This window comes from Hyla sarda, chromosome 3, assembly GCF_029499605.1.
Source record: "Hyla sarda isolate aHylSar1 chromosome 3, aHylSar1.hap1, whole genome shotgun sequence".
NCBI classification, from domain to species: Eukaryota; Metazoa; Chordata; class Amphibia; order Anura; family Hylidae; genus Hyla; species Hyla sarda.
Window position 1 is genome coordinate 131,700,540 of NC_079191.1, and position 17,919 is coordinate 131,718,458.

General features: G+C 41.1%; 1 protein-coding gene and 1 long non-coding RNA gene across 2 annotated transcripts in view; one reads left to right on the top strand and one right to left on the bottom strand.

The window, feature by feature from the left end:
* The window catches only part of SCHIP1 (schwannomin interacting protein 1), a 526,606-nt gene that overhangs the window by 282,150 nt on the left and 226,537 nt on the right, over window positions 1-17,919 (top strand). The gene's annotated exons all lie outside the window — the stretch shown is intronic.
* Window positions 5,774-17,919, bottom strand: part of LOC130361722 (uncharacterized) — a 44,511-nt gene continuing 32,365 nt past the window's right edge. Inside the window, exon 3 of the long non-coding RNA XR_008891126.1 lies at window positions 5,774-5,922. This is a non-coding gene — a long non-coding RNA (uncharacterized LOC130361722). The remainder of the gene's footprint in view (window positions 5,923-17,919) is intronic.

Below are 17,919 nucleotides of genomic sequence, written 5' to 3' on the forward strand. Positions count from 1 at the left end.
TTTAATCCTTCCAGTACTTATTAGTTCTTTTTGGAACACAGAGCTCTCTGCTGACATCTATGTCCATTTTAAGGACTGTCCAGAGTAGGAGAAAATCCCCATAACAAACATATGCTGCTCTGTAAAGTTCCTAAAATGGACAGAGATGTCAGCAGAGAGCGCTGTGTTCCAAAAAGAAAAGCATTTCCTCTGTAGTATTCAGCAGCTAAAAAGTACTGTAAGGATTAAGATTTTTTAATAGAAGTAATTTACTAATCGGTTTAATTTACTGGCACCAGTTGATAAAAAAAAAAAAATAGGGGTAACATACACAGAGTGGACACAATTCAAGTAAAGAAAGGAGTAATCACCAGTTTTGGGGTATTTATGCATGCAGGTGGGTAAGTAACATGATGCTTTATTAATTTCAATAATATGCACCGAGGAAAGAAATATGTACATGTAAATTTTATTATTTGTTTAGGAATCTAAACTTTGCAATGCTATATGTGTTCTCCATGTAGTTAAATGATACAGTGCTTTATAATAAGCAAACTACCTAACACAGGAACTTACATTATCACAACACGCTCTAATAAAGCAAAAAATGGATATAATGCAAAGTATGTATCTGTACATTTTTACATTGTAGAAGAACAACCTGAGTATTCTAACATTTGTCTCAATATGAAGTAAGCCCTTAATGTTTATTGGTCATTTGTAACTACAATATTAAAGCTGATAAAATACTCAATTTCTTGATATGGTCATAGAAAAGTAACGCATTAAGAAGCACATTATTATATATAATTCATCTTTCTCTGAGAATAGTGAGTGCTGAGAATAATCTGTACTTTACTGCAGTTGTCACGGTAACTGACTTAGGTGTGAATAATGGACTACATGTAATTACTTGGTTGCAGTAACTTAACCATACCAAGAGTATTTCAGTAAGATCACATCCCTTTAATAATGAAGGCCTAGGGTGTACACCCAGAAAAGCTCCCACAGCTTTGGGTCTCTACTTGGCTAATATACCAAAAACAGGATACCGAATAGCAAAGCAGACCTTAATATTACATAGAAGGATATAGAAAAAATAAATATTTTTATACATAGCACAGTATACCGTATTTAACGGCGTATAACCTGCATTTTTTATGCTAAAATTTTTAGCCTAAAGTCTATCTGCGTGTTATACGCTGATAGACTGTTTGTGACAACGCAAAAGCCGCTGCAGTTCAATGATTTAAAGCGGGCGTTTTAAATAATTGAACTGCAGCAGCTTCTGCCTGGCCAGAGTCCCACTGCCACTGCCCGATTCCCTCCCCGTCCCTGGTTTTATAGTTATATGTCCCGCCACTGCCCAATTCCCTCCCCGTCCCCGTAATGACGAGTGACGTCCTCAACACGCCCTCAACACAACGTCACTCGTCAGTCAATGAGTGGCGCACAGTAGACCAGGAGGCATCAGGAGACCTCCGGAGCATGAAGGACCGCAGTCCCCAGGGCACATGTAACTATAAAAACGGGGACGGGGAGGGAATTGGGCAGTGGCGGCGGCGGGATATTTAACTATAAAACGGGGACGGGGAGGGAATTGGGCCGTGGCGGCGGCGGGATATTTAACTATAAAACCGTGGACGGGGAGGGAATAGAGCAGCGGCACTCTGGCCCCACAGAAGCGCTTGCTTTAAATCATTGAACTGCAGAAGCCACCAGAAACAGTTTATCGAGGTACACCTGCACATGCATGCACACACGCACCCTCATTTTTCCAAGGATATTTTGGTAAAAAAAAACTTTTTACCAAAATTTCCTTGGAAAAATTAGGGTGCGTGTTATAGGTACTTGTTTTTACAATAGGACCCTATGGACAACAAATCTTACTGTATGTCCATACCGTGGGACACATCCCAGACTTCTGTGGTAGGTATATGTTGGGTACATCTTCTGATATACTGTATATCTATGACAGAAGACTCTTAGCGTTATGTGAATAGAGTCCTAAGTGTAACTCAGCATCTAGTCCATGTTGAAAATTTCAACATAGTGGAACCAATTCTCCTATTTCATATTACTAATAAGTTACTAATAAGAAAACATTTCAGAAACTTTGTTGTTGTTTTTGACTGTATTATAAATAATATTTAGATGTATTCACCTCAGTTCTAATACTGATATAATGTTTTTTGTTTTCCTGTATAGCTATTAATAATATTGAATATATTCCAAATTAATCTTATTGAAGTCATGTTCCCTATTTCTTTAAGACAATGGAATTTCTAATCATAATCTGGCGGAAAAATTCAGCAGAGTCCCATTTGTTGCAGCAGAGTCCCATTGTTTTCAGAAGGATTCTGCTGCACCGTGCACATGGCGGTATGTATGGTTTTGCCCTCCCCAGAAAGAATTGACATATCAATTCTTTTTGCATAATCCACAGGGAAATGCATTTCCATGTATAGAGATGGCACATCTCCGAGTGGTCCTAGCACCGGCATGTTCTGCTGGCGTCTGTTTGCGGTATGTGACATTCTGCAAAAATTCTGCTGTGTAAACATGGCCTTACTGAAATTACCTATATAACACTATTTATATTTGTCATAGTTGTATTCTTCAGAATAGACAGTGCCTGACAGTGCCAGAATAGACAGTGCCTGATGACATCATCAGTTAGCGCATTACTCAGTATTAACACTCATTCTACCATGATATCTCTGCTACCCAATAATCAGGGCTCAAGGTTTTCAGGAACACGGTTCCCATTAGCAGGAGTCCTGAAGGACCAGCCCTTGAGTGGATATCTTGGGTGTGTTCCCACACATTTTTTTTTCCCCAGGACTTGACCTCTGCCAATAATATAATATGGATGTCTGAGGAAGCAGCGTTTGTGCTGTGAAACGCATTGCATGATGGTCTATTAAACTACTTTTGTTACCTACTACTACATTTTCCGCTCAGCGCCTGGTAATCCTGTGTTCTCTTCCTTCAGAGCTTGTCTACCCAATAATGTTATATGGCCATTAGTTACCGTACCCCCATTTTAACAGGGAAATTTAAGTAAAAAAAATAAAATGTGAAATAAATGGCTTGGACTAAATGCCACATCATCCCCCCCAATTTCGTCTTCTTCTGCACCTCAGTTTGGTCCTGTCCCCTCCAGTGCCACGTCATTCCTTCCCTTTTATCAGTCCCTGTGCCACATTTACCTCATCATCCCCCACCCTGTCTCATCATGTCCCCCATCATTCCCCCCTCATTTCCCCCTGTTTCATTATCCCCCACCCTGTCTCATCATGTCCTCCCATCATTCCCCCCTCATAATTTCCCCCTGTCTCATCATCCCCCACCCTGTCTCATCATGCCCCCCATCATTCCCCCTCATCATTTCCCCCTGTCTCATCATCCCCCCACCCTGTCTCATCATGTCCCCCATCATTCCCCCCTCATCATCCTCCCACCCTGTCTCATCATGTCCCTCATCATCCCCCCACCCTGTCTCAACATGTCCCCCAACCATCCCCCCCTCATCATCCCCCCACCCTGTCTCATCATGTCTCTTATCATCCCCCCACCCTGTCTCATCATGTCCCCCAACCATCCCCCCCTCATCATTTCCCCCGTCTCATCATCCCCCCCTGTCTCATCATGTCCCCCATCATTCCCCCCTCATCATCCCCCCACCCTGTCTCATCATGTCCCTCATCATCCCCCCACCCGTCTCATCATGTCCCTCATCATCCCCCCACCCTGTCTCATCATGTCCCCCATCATTCCCCCTCATCATCCCCCCACCCTGTCTCATCATGTCCCTCATCATCCCCCCCACCCTGTCTCATCATGTCCCTCATCATCCCCCACCCTGTCTCATCATGTCCCCCATCATTCCCCCCTCATCATTCCCCCCCACCCTGTCTCATCCCCCCAACCTGTCTCATCATGCCCCCCATCATCCCCCCCCCCTCATCATTTCCCCCTGTCTCCTCATCCCCCCATCATGTTCCTCCTACCAGTGGTCTTCAACCTGCGGACCTCCAGATGTTGCAAAACTACAACTCCCAGCATGCCCGGACAGCCAACTGCTGTCCGGGCATGCTGGGAGTTGCAGTTTTGCAACATCTGGAGGTCCGCAGGTTGAAGACCACTGTATGCTATTCTTCCCCTCCCTCATCATTCCCCCTTTTCCCTGCTTTTCATAGTTTATTTTTTATTTTCCTTACCTGGCTGCGCTTCGACTGTCTTGCGGGCTGCGGTCAGTGAAGCAGATGAGTGACGTCCTCTCCCAGCTCCTCAGTGCGGCATCAGGGATGTCATTTTTCTGCGGTGACTACAGGAAATGAAAAGTGACGTCACTGATGCCTGAGCTGACGTGCCGAAGCGCAGCCAGGAAAGTAAAATTAAAAAAATATATAAAAAGCAGGGAAAAGGGGGAATGATGAGGGAGGGGGGATGTAAGAAAAATGAAAAGTAAAACTGTCACTTGTTTTCTCCCGCACTATCCACAGGTACTGGTGGATAGTGCGGGAGACGCTGATTAAAAGGTAGGGCAGATCCGGACAAGGTAGGGCTCATTTTAATCAGCGTCTCCCGCACTATCCACCAGTACATGTGGATAGTGCGGAAGAAAACAAGTGACAGTTTTAGTGAGCGGGGAGGAGATGCCACTGGTCACAGATTTAAAGTGGCCGCAGCCGTGCTGCTAATACTTAATAAGCAGCCGCTGCTGCGGCCGCTTTAAAACAGTGACCAGAAGATTTATACACCGATAAATACGGTATTTAAACCCAATATGCATTCACTGAACATGAATGTTCCCTCCTTCTGGGTCCTTGCCTTGGTGTTATAAACTTTTTGAACTTTGCCCTGTTTCCTGGTTCATCATCTTGTTCAGTCTTGGTCATATTCAAGCTACCATAGCAGTTGTTACATCACTTTTACCAGTTAAATCCATTCTGTTAGGTTTTCATGTTGCTACTTCAGCTACATCCCTGCCAGTGTCTTCAGTGTTGCTATCAGTCATAGGGTCATAAATTAGGGAATCCCTCAAATCATAGTGTGCAGCAGAAGATGTGGAATGACAAATTCAGCTTTGTTGTATTTTTATAGAATGACAGTTGAAAAATAAATTGGGAGTTTTTAATGGTGAACTAAAAAAAATGATAACAAATAATGAGGCTTCCAACCTACCTACTAGAGGAGTTGACCTAGGTATTCTCAAAAGATGTCCTCAAGATGTCCTCACCTTTTTAGTTTGCAATTAAAAGGTATCAATTGCCGATATCTATCTGTTGTTATCATTTCTATCTGTTGTTAATATTTTATCTATCTATGTATGTATCTATCAATCTGTTTTTATTTCTATCTGTTGTTAACATTTTTTCTATCTATCTATCAGTTGTTATCATTTCTATCTGTTAATATTTTTCTATCTATCTATCTATCTGTTGTTATCATTTCTATCTGTTAATATTTTTCTATCTATCTATCTATCTGTTGTTATCATTTCTATCTGTTAATATTTTTTCTATCTATCTATCAATCTGTTATAATTTCTATCTATCTGTTGTAATCATTTCTTTCTATCTATCTATATATCTATCTGTTATCATTTGTATCTGTTGTTATCATCTCTATCTGTTGTCTATCGTTTCTATGACTAACACAGGAGAAATACGTAATAAATACGCAAAAGATATTCTGATTCATATTGTAAAAATTGCATTCATACAATATTTTACATAAACAATAGGCATTAAATCATAATGACACATTGCATGTATACACATTTACATTTTAATTTTCCTATAATTTCCTTAGGCATATTCTGAGTTTATAGAGGCATACAGAAGGTTTAAGTTAACAACGCGACTGACTTTGCATAATTAAGCTCGCTCCAGCTGTTTCTCTTCCCTCTTTTATTACTGATACTCTTCACATTACCTGTCAAGAGAAATATATAGTTTTCTTTTAGAACTAAAACTAATGTGTCAACTAAAGAGCAATAGCAAAATGGATCTGACATATGCTTTGATAAAACACTGCCTAGAATATTCTATGGTACATCAGCCAAAACATCCACTTCCCGCCCCACCGTATAAGACAGCAAATTATACTGTGAGTTTAGTCAAATAAGTCGACATCTTGAATCTAAATTTCACATATTCGAAAAGTTTACACCCAAATTTTCCACATGTAAACGTGCACCAGTACAGAAAAGGTGGATAACTAACCCCCTGTTAATATCCCCAATAATCCCACCTGCCTCGAGAACCTTTATTCATGGAAGGGAGAAGCACTTTACATAATATTTTATTTTAGATTTATTCGGTGCTAAACCCCTTATTATCCTGGTCACACCTTCAAAGTCATCCCTAGTTATAAACTGGAGACAATCATTTATTGTTGCCATGAGTCTTTCAATGCACTATTCCAAAGAATAGGAAAACCATCTTTTGGTGTAGATCATGAGCAAACTGGGAGTTTAGAAGCTTATAAAAAAAACAGGGTATGTCAAAACCAGATTTGTATATACATTTTTATTTACAATTATTTGCACCAATTGTGCAAGTTCTCCCACTTAAAAAGATGAGAGAGGCCTTTGATTTTCATCATAGGTATACCTCAACTGAAAATGAGAAAAACAATTCATAAAATCACATTGTCTGATTTTTAAATAATTTATTTGTAATTGATGGGGGAAAATACGTATTTGGTCAATAACAAAAGTTCATCTCAATACTTTGTTATTATATCCCCTTTGTTAGCAATGACAGAGGTCAAACGTTTTCTGTACGTCTTCACAAGGTTTTCACACACTGTTGCTGGTATTTTGACCCATTCCTCCATTCACATCACCTCTAGAGCAGTGATGTTTTGGGGCTCTTGCTGGGCAACATGGACTTTCAACTCCCTTTATAGGTTTTCTATGGGGTTGAGATCTGGAGACTGGCTAGGCAACTCCAGGATCTTGAAATGCTTCTTAAGAAGCCACTCCTTCGTTGCCCGTGCAGTGTGTTTGGGATCATTGTCATGCTGAAAGACCCAGCCCGTTTAATCTTCAATGACCTTGCTGATGGAAGGAGGTTTTCACTCAAAATCCCACGATACATGGCCCCATTCATTCTTTCCTTTACATGGATCAGTCATCCTGGTCCCTTAGTAGTGTTGAGCGGCATAGGCCATATTCGAATTCGCGAATATTCGCGAATATATGGACGAATATTCCTCATATATTCGCGAATATTCGCATATTCGTTATATTTTCGTTTTATTTTCGCATATGCGAACATTCGTGTATCCGAAAATTAACATATGTGAAAATTAGCATATACAAAATTGGGATATGCGAAGATTTGCATATGCGAAAATTTGCATATGCTAATTTTCGCATATGCGAATTTTCGTGCGCCAGTCTCACACAGTAGTATTACAGCCTTCTTTACATCACACAAGCTGGAAGCAGAGAGGGGTGATCACTGTGATGTGTACTGTGAAGAAAAAAAAAAAAAGAAAAAAACGAATATTCGTAATTACGAATATATAACGCTATATTCGCGAAATTCGCGAATTCGCGAATATGCGATATTCGCGAATAATATTCGAATTGCGAATATTCGCGAGCAACACTATCCCTTAGCAGAAAAACAGCCCCAAAGCATGATGTTTCCACCCCCATGCTTCAAAGTAGGTATGGTGTTCTTTGGATGTAACTCAGCATTCTTTCTTCTCCACACATGACAAAAAGTTCTACTTTGTTTTCATCTGACGATATGACATTCTCCTAGTCCTCTTCTGGATCATCCAAATGCTTTCTAGCAAACTGCAGATGGGCCGGACATGTACTGTCTTAAGCAGGGGACACGTCTGACACTTCTTGATTTGAGTCCCTGGCGGCGTAGTGTATTACTGATGGTAGCCTTTGATACTTTGGTCCCAGTTCTCTGCAGGTCATTTACTAGGTCCCCCCCCATGTGGTTCTTGGATTTTTTCTCACCATTCTTGTGATCATTTTGACACCACAAGGTGAGATCTTGCGTGGAGCCCCAGATTGAGGGAGATTATCAGTGGTCTTGTATGTCTTCCATTTTCTAATAATTGCTCCCACAGTTGATTTCTTCACATCAAGCTGCTTGTCTATTGCATATTCAGTCTTCCCAGCCTGGTGCAGGCCTGCAATTTTGTTTCTGGTGTCCTTTGACAGCTCTTTGGTCTTGGCCATAGTGGAGTTTGGAGTGTGACTGTTTGAGGTTGTGGACAGGTGTCTTTTATACTGATAACAAGTTCAAACAGGTGCCATTAATACAGGTAACGATTGGAGGACAGAGGAGACTCTTAAAGAAGAAGTTACAGGTCTGTGAGAGCCAGAAATCTTGCTTGTTTGTAGGTCACCAAATACTTATTTTCCACCATAATTTGCAAATAAATTCTTTAAAAATCAGACAATGTGATTTTATGGATTTTAGGGTGTTTTTTAGACACATCCCTCTGGTGTCTTATGGAAAAGCCAGCCCACGTTGTTTCAGAGCATGAGAAATCTACCAATCTCACAACCATCTCTTTTGGAGAGACATCTGCCCATTTAAAGATGTTTTTTTTTTTTTTTTTTGCTAGTTTTGCTAGTCAAGACAAGGATATTGTTACTAGACACTGTGGTGAGGTGGTTTAAGTTATTTGAAAGGGAGATTGATCTATCCAGGTTGTACAATCTGGAGTTACACACTTTGCCATTAAAATAACCCAAACATTGATTTAATTCATTTTCATTATTTCTTTCCATTCACTGTAGACAGTCTTTCCGGGAGAAGTTATAATGAAAGCCTGTTGTTAATGGGTCTTCATTGTAAGTGTAAATTGTATTGAGTTCAGGGATTAAATTCAGACATAAAAAGGCAAAAACTATCAAAAAGTAGTGAATTAAACAGCATATATGTGGAGGCACTCTGTAGGCACTGGCATTCACATTCTTGCTGTGTATATATGTGCTGTGTGCCATCTGCCCTGTGCATTTTCTCAAATCTCCTTTCAACAATATAGCAGACGGAAATATACACAATGCTGCCCTTGCAATCTGCTGGTGTGTGAGCATGGCATGTTAATTTGTTTCCACCCTGTCCGTAACCAGACGTGTTCTTATTAATAGTATTACAGTGTTACGTTTTTGAATCCCTTTTACTTAAGCATACCATATTTTGAATTGATTTTACTTAAACTGAATTAAATTACTTTAATTGAAAATTTTCAACAGGAAAATTACGACATGTCTTATATTGGAGTCACGTTTACGTCAAAATGGCAAACGTTTTACAGGATGTGCATTATATACAAATATACATGAATATACAAAATTTTATAAAAATATTGGCTCGTGGGGTGAGATATGGAGCATTGCCATCATGGTAGCATAAACATGCTACGTTTTTCTAATTCTGGATAAACTCTTCAAGACCGGCATGTGACACACAGGTCCGTCTTAGTAAATTCCCCCATATTTTTTTTTCTGATTGGGACAATATGCAGGGTGGCATATTAATAGAGCAAAGATTTTGCTAAAAAATGTTATATTTGATAATGAATTATTTGTATGCACCTCTGACCCATGGATATTTTTGTTAAGTATCCTGTAAGGGGAAGTATGCAGAGTAAATCGTGCTAATGAGAAGATGGCGGCATAGTTATATAGAGGTATACACTGATTACACTGTATATGTTGGGTTCTGTAGTACTATATTTCTTTAATGGTGCTGTGTTAAGGTATATTGACTTTTTAATGGTACATGAAGTTATAAAGCAATCATCTTTAACACTAAAACCGCTGACAGGTGAAATGAATAACATTATCTCATTACACTGGCACCTGTCAAAGGGTGTGATATATAAGGCAAGTGAACAGCAAGTTCTTGAAGGTGATGTGTTGGAAGGAGGAAAACGAAATGTAAGAACCTAGGCAACTTTGACAAGGACCGATTTGTGATGGCTTGAAAACTGGGTCAAGGCATTTCCAGAACAGCAAGTCCAGTAGGGTGTTCCTATATGCAGTGGTAAATATTTAACAAAGTGGTCCAACAAAGGGTTCAGTAGTGCCCATGTGGAGCAGGTGGTTTCAATGTTATGCCTGATTGGCATAGGTATTTTATTATGTAGAAATATAGAAAGTTCTATGGATGACTATGTAGTATATTTATTTCAATTTTATATGCTGTTTTGGCAATATGGCATTGCACGATATAGCTTTGAGGCATATTTGCTACATTGCTTGTTTTGTAGGGAAACCTGTTTAGTTTTAGGTGCAGAAGTGAACAGGTGCAGCAACCCATGGTTATCACTTAACAGACAGTTTTGGTGAGTTTATCGAATGTTACAGTATTAAACTATATGACGTGATTGGTATCGGTTCATTTAAATATCATTTTTTTTTCACATTATTATAACTCTAGTAATTAACTGAAGACTAAATGTTGGACACCCAGAAAAAAAAATAGATATGGGAATTATTAGTTCAGAAGAATCATCTGTGCTCCATTACCCGTAACCTCTCCATATGTCTTTTACTTCTAGAGAATTTACAGCATATTTAGAAAATAAGTAATTTATAGAGAGAGCCTCACTGCCCAATCACAGTCTCTTACTGCTCTAACACAGTGCAATAATAGAGTGCCTTGCAAAAGTATTCATCCCCTTGACTTTTTTCGTATTTTTGTGCCTCACAACCTGGAATTAACATGGATTGTTTGAGGATTTTGGTCATTTAATTTACAGAACATACCCACAACTTTGAAGATTTTATTTTATTTTATTTATTTTTTTATTGTGAAGCAAACAACAAATAGGACAAAATAACAGAAAAGGTCAATGTGCATAACATTTCCCCCCCCTAAAGTCAATACTTTGTAGAGCCACCTTTTGCGGCAATCACAGCTCATTAAGTCTTTATGAGCTTGCCACATCTTACCATCACTGGGATTTTTGCCCATTCCCCCTTGCAAGATTGCTCCAGCTCCTTCCAGTTGGATGGTTTGCGCTTGTGAACAGCAATCTTTAAGTCTGACCACAGATTTTCAATTGGATTGAGATCTGGGCTTTAACTAGGCCATTCCAACACATTTACATGTTTCTCCTTAAACTACTCAAGTGTTGCTTTAGCAGTATGTTTGGGGTCATTGTCCTGCTGGAAGGTTTTGCTCAAGAATATCCCTGTATTTAGCACCATCCATCTTTCCCTCAACTCTGACCAGTTTCCCAGTCCCAGCTGCTGAAAAACATCCCCACAGCATGATGTTTCACTGGGAGGGATGGTGTTCTTTGGGTGATGTGTTGGGTTGCGCCAGATTTAGTGTTTTCTTTGATGTCCGAAAAGTTCAATTAAAGCCTCATCAGACCAGAGCACCTTCCTCCATACATTTTGGGAGTCTTCCATTTGCCTTATCGCAAGCTCACAACGTGCCTTTTTGTTTTTAGCTGAAAGTAATGGCTTTCTTCTGGCCACTCTGCCATAAAGCCCAACTTTATGGAGCGTACGGCTTATTGTCGTTCTATATACAGATACTCCAGTCTCTACTGTGGAACTCTGCAGCTCCTCCATGGTAACCTTAGGTCTCTGTGCTGCCTCTCTGATTAATGCCCTCCTTGTCCGTTCCGTGAATTTTGGTTCCTTGGTCTTTGTGACAGTGTTTGGTTACTGATGCCTCTTGCTTAGGTGTTGCAGCCTCTGGGGTCTTTCAAAAAAAGGTGTGTATATGTAATGACAGATCATGTGACACTTAGATTGCACACAGGTGGACATCATTTCACGAATTATGTGACTTCTGAAGGTAATTGGTTGCACCTGAGCTATTTATATGCTTCCTAACAAAAGGGGTGAATACATACACACATTTCTGTTTTCTATTTCTAAACAATAGTTTTATTTATATATTTTTCTCATTTCACTTCACCTACTCAGACTATTGTGTTCTGATCTATCACATAAAATTCAGATTAACAAAACATTGAATTTAAGGCTGTAATGTACCAAAACATGAAAAAAGTCAAGGGGGTGAATACTTTTGCAAGGCACTGTTAATGCAGATGTCTGATCCCTTGTTAGATACAATCCCACCTTATAATAGAATGCAAGTAGAATGTTATCTAGATGGCTTACATAGAGTTAAATGCTGATTTCTGAATAGTGACAGCATCAAATGTGAATAATATGCAAAGTTATGAGTTCAGCATATTGAATTCCCCTGATCAGTAACAGGCCAGATGCAGTTCTTGGACCAAATGCCATCTATATCTGTCCTGAGCATCTAATGGGTATTAAGCCAGCAATTGTGCAATGGATGCTCATGTCATACTGCTTTATAAATTGGACTGGGTTGGCATGTACACTGCAATGTACAGCATCAAATGAGGCTTTGGTTCAGAAAACATAATGTGTAACGCAGATGAACTTTTATGCTCTGGACATAAAGAAGCCGCAATAACCAACAATACTATGGAAATTCTTTTCATTTTCAAAATGATTTACATCAATCCATGGCTCCAATACTTACAAAGAGCTAACAGACTCATATAAGCAACTCTACTTTACATTATTTAATGAAAAGACCACCCACGACCCCAGGCAAAAGTTATACAATACCCACACAGAGAATGTTAAACCGTTTTTTGATTTTCTTCATAGCAAATACATAAATCACGCATGTTAAATAGTTAAATACTCTGGTTTCATAAAAAAATACCTCAAACACGTGAAAGCTAAATATTTTATTTTAATTAATGGCATATGTTCTTCCCAGAGCAAATAGAAGAAAAAAGTATGGAATCACTCAGTGTTAAATGGCTACTGTCACCAAACTTTTTTGATATGTTGTAGTACTTATGTACTGCAACATATCTCTAATATAAATCTATTAATTTTTTTTTCATTAAAATAGTTTATTTTAATGTTGAAAACCGGCCACTAGGGGTCTCCCTCCTAGTGGCCGGCTGCAGCCTGGCGTGACGTCACGCTTGAATTCAGACCAATGCTGGCCGGGAAATCGGTTCTAATTCATTCAGCCTGAGCTCACTCCCTGCCTGTCAATCCGACAGGCGGGAGCGAGCGCTGAGAGTGCATTGGCTGCTTGGCTTAACACTTCGGCCCCGCCTCCTGGCATATACGCGCCGCTGCTGCTGCTCTGCACTTGGGTATGGTTGGGGGGGAGCGGGGTTCGGGGTAGCGCCACGGCAACTATGGATTTCAACAGAGTGGGGGGAGCGGGGTTCGGGGGAGCGCCGCGGCCCAAACAAAACTATTGATTTCAACAGGGGGGGAGAGAGCGGGGTTCGGGGTAGCGCCATGGCCCTTACAAAACTATTGATTTCAACAGAGTGGGGGAGCGGGGTTCGGGATAGCGCCGCCTCCCATACAAAACTATTGATTTCTACAGAGGGGGGGGGAGAGAGCGGGGTTGGGGGCAGCGCCACGGCGCTAACAAAGTTATTGCTTTCAACACAGGGTGCCTCCAGTTGTTTCACCACTACAACTCCCAGCATGCCCTGACAGCCAGTAGATGTCTGGACAAGCTGGGAGTTGTAGTGGTGAAACAGCTGGAGGCACCCTGTATAGGTGAACTAAGGGCGGAAGTGTCGGCCCCAGCAGGCATCAGTGACGTCGCACTGCTGGGGAAGTCTGCCTGGCATCAGTGACGTCGAACTGCTGGGGAAGTCTGCCTGGTAGTGAGCACACTACCAGGCAGATAAAAAGGCATTTTTAATATAGTAAAAAAAAAATTTAAAGGCAGGGAGGGGATTAGGGATAGATGGGCAATAGGCAAGGACAGAAACCAAAAAAAAACAAAAAAAGGATGGTGGGAGCTACTCTTTAAAGGAGTAGTCCAGTGGTGAAAAACATATCCCCTATCCTAAGGATAGGGGATAAGTTTCAGATCACGGGGGATCCGACCACTGGTGCCCCCGCGATCTCCTGTACAGGGCCCTGGCAGCCTGCGGGAAGGGGGTGTCAAGGGTCTGCCCCGTGTGACGTCACGCTCCACCCCCCTCAATGCAAGCCTATGGGAGGGGGCGTGACAGCTGTCATTCCATAGACTTGCATTGAGGGGGCGGGACATGACATCATAGGGGGCAGGGCTATGACGTCACGAGCTCCCGACGCCGGCTCCAGCGTTCGGAACAGTTTGTTCCAAAACGCTGAGAAGCGGAGTACTCCTTTAATTCAATCTTTTTTCTCCTATTCTGCAGGATCTCTTTCTCAATCTTTGACAATAACGTTATTTTCTTTCCAGCAACTTGAAACCATTAGAATTTCCAGTAGAACATAACAATAGATAGAAAATTCAGCCAATGAATATCCATTATACTGTATTCAGCTGTAGGCATATTTTCAACCTAAAATCACAACTCACAGTTTAGCGCATTAGAAAAATGCAGTAGGGAATTCATGGAGGTCAGAAATAAATCTGTGTTATTAACCCTCCCTCCTCTTCTACCATTATCCAGCTGACACTTTCAAATGTGTCAGTAAATTAATTTTCCTCAATCCGAGAGGATAATTCTTCTTTAATATGTCTACGTATTGCTTCGTGTGGATTGTACACTAAGTAGCTCTTAAATTTCATGGGGATAATGTGCTTTTTTGACTTTCACAATGTTAGCCTATGGAGGACTCAGGGGAGATACAACTGTTCACCTTCAATAACAATAAGCGCACATGGCGGGGATGAAAACTGTCTTTATAGAGATTTCTGTTTTAAAGAGAATCTTCTCGCCGCGACATTTTAGAAGCGTTGATAAATGTTAAGGTTACAAATTTGCTCAGTATGCTGTCAGGGTAAAATAGATGGAGCTGCACCATAGAAATTGTTAGATATGAGACAGACGTAGAATTCATTTATAAAAGAACATATTATATTGATCTGACTGGGGAAATTATAGTAATAAACTGCTTTCTCATATTAGGGAAAATTCCACCCAAAACTGAAAATCTTCTTTTGGGTTGTGATATGTAACAGCAACTATTTACTTGTTCATTTCTTCTGAATTAACATTGCAGCAGGATGCTCTATAGGTTTCTCATTCAGTATGGGCACTTTATGTTTAGATTCTTCTCAGTATGGGCAGTCACTACTACAGTGCCCCACCTGCCAGTAGGAAATAATGAGTTTCTGGTGATGGCCGAGAGGAGGAAAAGGGAGTGACGTTCGCTTTATCATTATTTTTACCATGTCTTATAAATGCTTGATCCGGTGCATTCATGTTATGCTGGTACAGTACAGTGACCCCTCGTCCTACGATGGCCCCGACATACGATCATTTCAACATACGATGACCACTCAGAGGCCATTGCATGGTGAAGGCAGCATCAACATACGATGCTTTTGTATGTCGGGGCCATCGCATAAACGGCTATCCGGCAGCGCTGACTGCTTCAACTGCCACCGGATAGCCGTTTACGGTGCCCCGTGTGGTCCGCTGACGATCACTTACCTGTCCTTGGGGCTCCGGCGTGTCCTCTTCAGGATCCTCTGCATCGTCGGCACCCTCCATCGACGTCATCACGTCGCTGCGCACGCCGCCCCGTCATCCAATAGGAGCGGCGTGCGTAGCGATGTGATGGCGGCGACGGAGAGAGCGGATGCCGAGGAAGCAGAGGCCTTGCCGGAGCATCGGGGACGCGACGACAGCGATGGACGGTGACATCCTGGGCAGCGGTGACGAGCGGTGACGGTCCAGAGTGGTGGGGACATGTGAGTATAACCTCCAATACCAGTGGTCTACAACCTGCAGACCTCCAGATGTTGCAAAACTACAACACCCAGCATGCCCGGACAGCCAACGGCTGTCCGGGCATGCTGGGTGTTGTAGTTTTGCAACATCTGGAGGTCCGCAGGTTGTAGACCACTGTCCTATACTTTACATTGCACGGTCCCTCAACCACTGTACTTGCAATTTCTTCCCTCCTGCTAAACTACATAAGAGACTTAACTCCACTTTTTATGTCAGTGACCATTTGTTTTGTTTTTTTATATTATTAGATTTATACACTTAATAGCCAAGTTATTATATTGGAATGCTTTAGATAAGTGGCTATAACTGAGATATTGCTGACATGAGATTACTGGTGGGTATTAGAGGGTACATGTGAGAGCAGTCAGCTACTACCAGTGTTTTGTACAAGTGTTAAAGCGTACTTGTCAGCAGTTAAACAGGGTAAAAAAAAATCCCATGGCCAAATAGAGTTCTCAGGAATCCAGGCATACCTTTCCAGCATTGTGATACAAGCTTTTTTGGTAATATGTTAATTAGGCTCAAGTGCCCAGGGGGGTGTTCTCCAGCAAGAACCCATGGTTAGCCAGCCCCTCTTCTCTTATTCACTGCCTCTGTCAAGTGAGCTTGGAGCTAGTGATTAAGAGGAAATGGACTGGCTAATTCTGGGCTCCTATTGTGCTGGGGAAAAAAAACCTGGGCACTTGGAACATATTTACATATTAACCCCTTAACGGCCACAGACGTAAATGTATGTCCTGGTGCGGCGGTACTTAGCGCACCAGGACGTACATTTACGTCCTGTACATGACCGCGAGCATCGGAGCGATGATCGGGTCATGTGCAGCCGGTAATGGCCGACATCCGCGGTCACATCGATGTCTGCCATTAACCCCTCACATGCCGTGATCAATACAGATCATGGCATCTGCGAAGCGCGGCTACATCATATGCTGATCTGATCGCCCGCGGCACAGCCCGGAGAATCAGATCAGTTAACATGGTGGACAGAGGTCCCCTCACCTGCCTCCGCTGCCTTCCCGGATTCTTCTGCTCTGGTCTGAGATCGAGTAGACCAGAGCAGAAGATAGCCAATAACACTGATCAATGCTATGCCCTATGCATAGCACTGAACAGTGTTAGCAATCAACTGATTGCTATGAATAGTCCCCTATGGGGACTATTAAAGTGTAAAAAAAAAAGAAGTAAAAAAAGTTTTACAAAAGTAACAAAAATTTGAAAAATTCCCCTCACCCAATAAAAATTTAAAATGGCCCTTTTTCCCATTTTATCCCCAAAAAGTGTAAAAAAAAATTAATAAACATATTTGGTATCGCCACACGCGTAAATGTCTGAACTATTAAAATATAATGTTAATTATCCCGTACAGTGAACGGCGTGACCGGCCAAAATTGCTGCTTTTTTGTCACATTTTATATTTTTTTTAATTTATTTTCAAAAAATAGTTTTATATATACAAGTGTGTTATCAATAAAAAGTACAGATCATGGCACAAAAAATGAGCACTCATACTGCCGCTTATACGGAAAAAATAAAAAGTTATAGGTTGTCAAAATAGAGGGATTTTTAACGTACTAATTTGGTTAAAAAGTTAGCGTTTTTTTTTAAGCACAATAATAGAAAAGTATGTAATCATAGGTATGATTTTAATCATATTGACCCACAAAATAAAGAACACATGTCATTTTTACCGTAAATTGTACGGCGTAAAAACAAAACCTTCCAAAATGTTGTCATTACAAAGGACAACTGGTCGCGCAAAAAACAAGCCCTCATACTAGTCTGTGGATGAAAATATAAGAGTTACGATTTTTAGAAGGCGGGGAGGAAAAAACGAAAAGGCAAAAATAAAATTGACCTGGTCCTTAAGGTCAAAATGGGCTTGGTCCTTAAGAGTTAAAAAGAAAATGTATATTTTATACTGAAAAGGACTGTGGACATTCAAAAGGTATGCCCAGAATACTGATGCCTATCTAGGCATGGGCTTATTTTTACTGCTGCTGAAGGGAACCTTCAAAATGGGTGGGGCAAAAAAAAAATCATACTCACCTGCCAAAATTTCCCCACCACTACCATTCCAACAGCTCCCTTCCAACTGCTCTCTGCTTTCTCCTACTTTTGATGACATGCTGACTGGGCAGGGGATGCCCACTCATCTCATCAATGACTGAA